Here is a 6,641-nt window from a genome sequence, read left to right as displayed (position 1 = left end):
GAGAGCAATCCTCCCACTCGGGGGCTTAGCTGCGATCCCGTACTCGCCTAAGTTAAAAAACATTCCGAGTGGAGAGCAATCCTCCCACTTGGGGGCTTAGCTGCGACCCCGTACTCACCTAAGTTCAAAAACATTCCGAGTGGAGAGCAATCCTCCCACTCGGGGGCTTAGCTGCGACCCTGAAATCGCCTAAGTTAAAAACATTCCAAGTGGAGAGCAATCCTCCCACTCGGGGGCTTAGGTGCGATCCCGTGCTGGCCTAGGTCACAAACATCCTTTGAGCTATGCCAGAAATACAACGTGCACTCTGTCCCTATCCGCAAGGACGACGAGGTGTTGATTGAACACCGCGTCTGAGCTGCGTCGCAACTACAATGTACCATCCCGATCCGCAAGGACGACGAGGTGTCGACTGAACACCACGTCTGAGCTGCGTCACAAGTACAATGTACCATCTTGATCTGCAAGGATGACAAGGTGTCGACTGAACACCATGTCTGAGCTGCGTCACAAGTACAATGTACCATCTCGATCCGCAAGGACGACGAGGTGTCGACTGAACACCACATCTGAGCTCCGTCACAAGTACAATGTACACTGCACTCGATAAAAAGTGAGAATATCAAGTTCACTAGGAATCAAAACTAGAACAAAAGCCATGATATTCAAAGAAATTCAAGTTCGGATAAATCCCGCAAAAGTTCGGGACCGCGGCAGGCAGAAGTACTCAGATATCAAGCCTGAAAGAGTTTAAGGGTTACATAATCGCTCAGCATTCCGAGGCAAATAAAGGTGGGGCATAATGTTTTGTTCGCTCGTCGGGAGAAGGACTTGCTGGATCGCAGAAACTGTCGAGGTCAATGTTGTCTACAATAGGAGTGGCGGCGTCAAGGAAAGTGTCCATTAAGGACTAGAAACTGTGCTTTTTGGTGTTCGCAACCTTAAGTTCCGCCAGCTTGTCTTCTCTCACATCCTTGCAGTGCACTCGGACCAATGACAGGGCGACATCAGTGCAGCAGATGATTTCTTCCATTCTTGCACTCGGTCAGGTATTTGATTCAGTCGAGTCATCAGAGACTCGAGGTCCTGTGAGAGTTCCGCCTGGGGCCAGAGTTCAGCATCAACCCGAGTCATTGCCGCCTTCAGTCGGGCAAGATAATCAACAACGCTATCCATGCGTGACTCCAACTGCAGCACATTCATTGCAACGTCATCTTTGACAAGACAATTGATGGAGTCGAGACCCATTTTGACTCGCCCGGTTTCTGTTTCAAAGTCCTAACAAAGTTCTGCACAGTCGAAAAAACAGTGAGTCGACAGTTTGACAAGACATGTCAGTCGACATCAACAAGTGAGTCAAACAAAAATACCTTCAAGCTTCAAAACCAGCTTCGCAGCAAGCTGCCCCAGATAAGACTCTAGTTCGCCCTTCTTGGCCTTGAGGCTTCCAACTTCACCGGTCAAGCTGTCCTTGTCTTTATTTAGTTGCTCGACCTCCCGATTGGCTTCAGAGACCGCGGTCTTCAGCTTGGAGTTCTCCTCTTCCAACTTGCTGACTAAAGCCAGCTTCTTGCCCGCAAGCGCTGTTTTCTCTCGTGCCTCCTTCTGGGCCGCAGCAAGATCCTGATCCTTCTTCTCCAGAGCCTGCTTCATTTTCTGTAAAGAAATAACATTCTTCAGACGAGCTTGAAGTTGACGGTTTTCACTACGCACATCTGTTCGAGTGAAATCACTCGATTCGAAGAGACTAAAAAAATGAGGAAGAGCGAGCCACAAGGTGGACAGTCAATGATTGGTTACCTCCCATGATAGCTGCTTCATCCTGAGCATTCTTGAGGTTCTTCTTGGCCAGTTTCAGGTCATGGTTGAGGCTGATTTGCTTCTTATTCAGTTCGGAAAGTTGAGTCCCAAGATCACAAGACCTCTGCAGTCAGCAAATAAGATATGTTAGTCGACAGAAACAAAAGTCAATTATAGTGAAAGTTGTTCTAAGACTACCGCTGAATCAAACATTCAACAATAGTCTCGGGGACTACACCCAGTGGGTGCACTTAGCATGCCCCCACTGGTTCAGTTTTACACTCGGCATGGTCTGCCCAGCATGAGTAAAAAAAGGAGATTCTCAGATCCTAGTCGACTACCAGCAGTCGACCGCGATCTTGGGGACTACACCCAGTGGGTGCACTCCGCGTTCCCCCACTAGTTCGGAAAAACACTCCACTCAGCCAAGTCGATTCAAGTGGAAGAACTATACAGCTCTAAGACTAAAACACCCCAGTGGGTGTTTGGATGTTGTTGGGGATATAACTATTAGATATGACCCGCCCAGGAGGGGCCGGGTTATACCTATGAGTACTCTTGAAGCCTAAAGCCAAGCTTGAGGATGGCAGTTCAGTAAGGGCCCAAAGCCCAGAGGCGACTTAAGGCCCGTAGAGATAATCCGCCATAAGTACATGACTTGTATTGTAAGGCAAGAATAGATAAGAGACCGAGCCGGACACTATTTATGAGCCGGCCGGGACTCTATGAGCCGCTGGGCGTCGACCTCTGTATATAAAGGGACGACCCGATGGCGGTTCAGGACAAGTAACATCAGATCGAGAGATAGGTCAAGCGATTTCGCTCCCTGGTACTCGAGACATAAGCAATCCCACTCAAAACTGGATCGTGGGCTTTTACCTTCACCGTAAGGGGCCAAACCAGTATAAACCCCGTGTCCTTGTCCCGATTAACCACTTTAAGTTTCCTAGTTGCGATGGCTCCACGACTAAGTCCTTTCACTAGGACATCTGACGTGACAATTCCACGACAGTTGGCGCCCACCGTGGGGCCAGTGCATGGTGGATTTGACTTCTTGAAGGGCAGCTTCGAAGGGCTCAAGGGATACGCTGTGGGCTGGATGACCAAGAGTCATCACGGCAAGCTCTACATCAACGACGCAAGCTAGGGCCCTAAGGCCGGCTCAATTTAGTACAGGTATCGGGTCCCCTTTGGTGGAATCCACGTCTTCATCGGCAAGATCGGCAAGCCAGGCCCTGAGCCGGACATCTGCACCGACCTCGTCGAGACGGCTCAGCGTGCAAGACCCGCCTGGGCTCTGCCTGCCGTGAAGCGTGCCTTCGTGGGATGCATCCACGGAGGACTCTCTAAAGGATCCGCATCTGGCAGTGAGACGGCCATCTATTCTGATGGTGAGTCGTCCACAGGTGAGACAGATTCATTGTATTAACTGCAAGACGGCGGGCTTGGGGGCTATTCCGATGGCAGCAGTATTCCAGACCTCCTTGAGCCGCCGAGCAGAGTTGGGATCTTCATGGCTGGAATGCAACCCATTCAAAACTCCACGACTACGGCAGCAATAACCTCCGGGTCAGCGGCAGCCGGCACAGGAGGCCCTGTGCGCCCGCCGGCTCAGGTGCTGATGGATCTCATGGATAAGATGACCGCTTTGTTAGCCGCCGCGGTCAACCCGGCGGATCAAGCTCAACATGGTGCAGAAGTGGCACAGTTAAAACAAGATATTGTGCAGGCTAAGGAAGACCTGGCAGCGGAAGATGTCAGGATGACCGCAGAGCGGGCGGCTCTGGACGCTCAGGCTCAGTGGATTCAAGTGCAGACTTTCCGGCTCATGATGGATCAGAATGCATCCAATGAGGTCATGAGGAGGAGGTACCAGAAGACTCAATCTTGTTTGCCTCCGGTTTACGATCCTCAAAACCTATTTCATACACCCGGTGCAGGGCCCAGTAACCCGCCGGAGATAGATCGGGTCGTAGCACCCGGGGCCGGAATGCCGGTTCAGCCACGTATGATGGAACCTCCTCGGATGAATAATGTTCCACCCTAGTATGTACCAACACCACCGGGTCATTATTTTAACCCGTTGAAGAATATGATCGATGCGGCAGCACGATTGGCGACTCTCCCGGTGGAAGGTGACTCTTCGACGGCGGTTGAAACTCGAAGGATCAGAGAGCTTCTTCAGACGACTTTGGCACAACAGGAGGCATACTTGTATAGCCGAGACATGATTCATTCGACCCCACGTCGAAGCCGGAGCCCGACTTATAGCAGGCACATAGATTCAGCGGCCATTTCAAGCAACGCCCAGCGCCATAACCAGCCGAGCGGGCATGACCCGGCGCGTGATGGATTTTTTAACTTGGTTGATCAAGACAGAATACGTCAAGAAGCTGAGCGGGCGGCTCAGCAGGCGGCTCAGCGAGCAGCTTACCAGTCTTTTCCGGTTCACCTGATGACTTCTATTGAGGCAGGCGTGACCGCTAGGACCGGAGGGGTCCCTTGTCTGGTGCCGGCTCTGCGTAACGAGCGTTTGCCCAAGGATTTTAAGGGGCCTCGAAAGGTGCCAAACTACACGGCTGATTTACAGCCTGGGGCATGGATTGAAAGCTATGAGATGGCTATGGAGCTGCTGGAGGTCAGTGACGCTGCGATGGCCAAGTACTTCACCATGATGTTGGACGGGATGGCCCGCACTTGGTTGAAGGGGTTGCCGCCTAATTCCATCGGTTCATGGGCAGAGTTAAAGGCCCGTTTCATTCAGAACTTCAAGGATACATGCAAACAGCCTATGTCAATTGTGGATTTGACTAATTGCAAGCAAGAGGAGGGTGAGTCCACTACCCATTGGGTGCGCTGGGTCAAGGCCATAATGCATTCATCTGATAAGATGGATGCCGGCTCTGCGGTCTTAATGTTGGAGAAAAATTGCCGCTTTGCGCCTCTAAAGATGAAGCTAGGGCGGCTCAAGTGCGATTGTAATGATATGGGACAGCTGATGGCGGCTCTAGTCAAATACACCGACTCTGATAGTACCAAGGATCCCGAGTCCGATGATGAGAAGACAGGGAAGGGAAAGAAGAACGGCAACACCAAGGGGCCTCAGCATAACCCGACAAATCAAGGAGGTAATAATAAACGTAAGGCCAACGGTAGCTTGGAGTTTATGGCTAACACTAATGCGCATGGAAACAATCAGCAACGTAAGGGGAGACCACCTCCTCGGTCCGGCGGGTCAAGCCCCACGCTTGAGCAGTTACTGAATGAGCCCTGTCCAAGGCATGGCACCCAGCAGAAGCCGGCCACTCACCTATGGAAGGACTATACGATCATGAAGGCTTTCAAGAATTCCAACATGTTCGACGGTAATCATGGGCAAGGCGGCGGCTCAGGTGGCGGCGGCTTTGATGGCCCGGGCGGCGGTTCAAATTCCAATTTTCAAAATTCTCAGGGTAATCAAGGTGGTTATAACCAGCAATCTGGACAGGGAGGTCAGCAGCAGCAGCAGGGTGGATACCAGAGTCATCCAAAGCAGCTGAATAGTGGACAATATCATGTGTTTACTACTAGTTTGTGCAAACGGGATCAGAAGCTTTATAAAAGGGTTGTGAATGCTGTTGAGCCGGATGTTCCTCGTTATTTAAGATGGTCTGAGCAGCCTATTCTGTGGAGTAGGGAAGATCACCCTCCCCGGGTTGACAACCCGGGTCACTTGGCCTTGGTGGTGGCCCCTCAGGTTGGCGGATATAAGTTCACTAAAGTACTCATGGATGCACGCAGTAGCATCAACATCCTCTATTATGAGACTTTCTGCCGCATGAGTTTGACTGATAAAAATCTCAAGACTTCCAACATGTTTTTCATGGAGTAGTTCCTGGTAAGCCGGCATACCCAGTGGGTAAGATTGAGCTGGAAGTAGCCTTTGGAGATGAACATGATTCCAGGGCTGAGAAGTTAACATTTGAGGTGGTCAAAATCAAGAGCCCGTATCACACCCTCTTCGGACGGACGGCTTATGCGAAGTTCATGGTGCGGCCGTGTTATGTTTATTTGCAGCTCAAGATACCGGGTCATAAAGGCACCATCACAGTGCATGGGAGTAGGAAGATAGCCTTGGAATGTGAGGAAGGCGATGCCGCATACGCTGAATCTGTTTGTGCGACAGAAGAGTTGAAGTTCTACAAGGACAATGTTGACCCGGCAGACATGACGTCTTTGAAAAAGCCAGCCACAGAGCATGAGTCGGTAATGAAGTTTAAATCGGCCAATGATACTAAGCTTGTTGATTTTGTTCCAGGCGACTCATCTAAGCAGTTCAGTATCAGTGCCAATCTGGATCCTAAATAGGAAAGCACGCTCATCGAGTTCATCCGTGAGAAGCGGGACATCTTTGCATGGAAGCCTTCTGACATGTCGGGTGTACCGAGAGAACTCGCTGAGCACACTCTAAATATTGATCCAAAATTTAAGCTGATCAAGCAGTTTCTTCGGCAGTTCAATGAGGAGAGGTGTAAGGCCATTGGTGAGGAAGTGGCCCAGCTCTTGGTGGCCGGGTTCATTATTGAAGTTTTTCATCCGGAGTGGTTGGCTAACCCGGTGCTGGTGCTTAAGAAGAATGACACTTGGCGTATGTGTGTGGATTACATGGATTTAAACAAAGCTTGTCCGGCTGATCCCTTTGCTCTCCCTTATATTGATCAAATCATTGATGCTACATCGTGTTGTGAGCATTTGAGTTTTTGGATGCTTATTCTGTTTATCATCAGATCAAGATGGCAGTTAAGGACCAGGAGAAGACGGCTTTCATCACTCCTTTTGGAGCCTTCTGCTATGTGTCTATG

Source organism: Triticum dicoccoides, chromosome 3B (genome assembly GCF_002162155.2).
Source record: "Triticum dicoccoides isolate Atlit2015 ecotype Zavitan chromosome 3B, WEW_v2.0, whole genome shotgun sequence".
Lineage (NCBI taxonomy): Eukaryota > Viridiplantae > Streptophyta > Magnoliopsida > Poales > Poaceae > Triticum > Triticum dicoccoides.
This window is presented reverse-complemented; position numbering follows the sequence as displayed.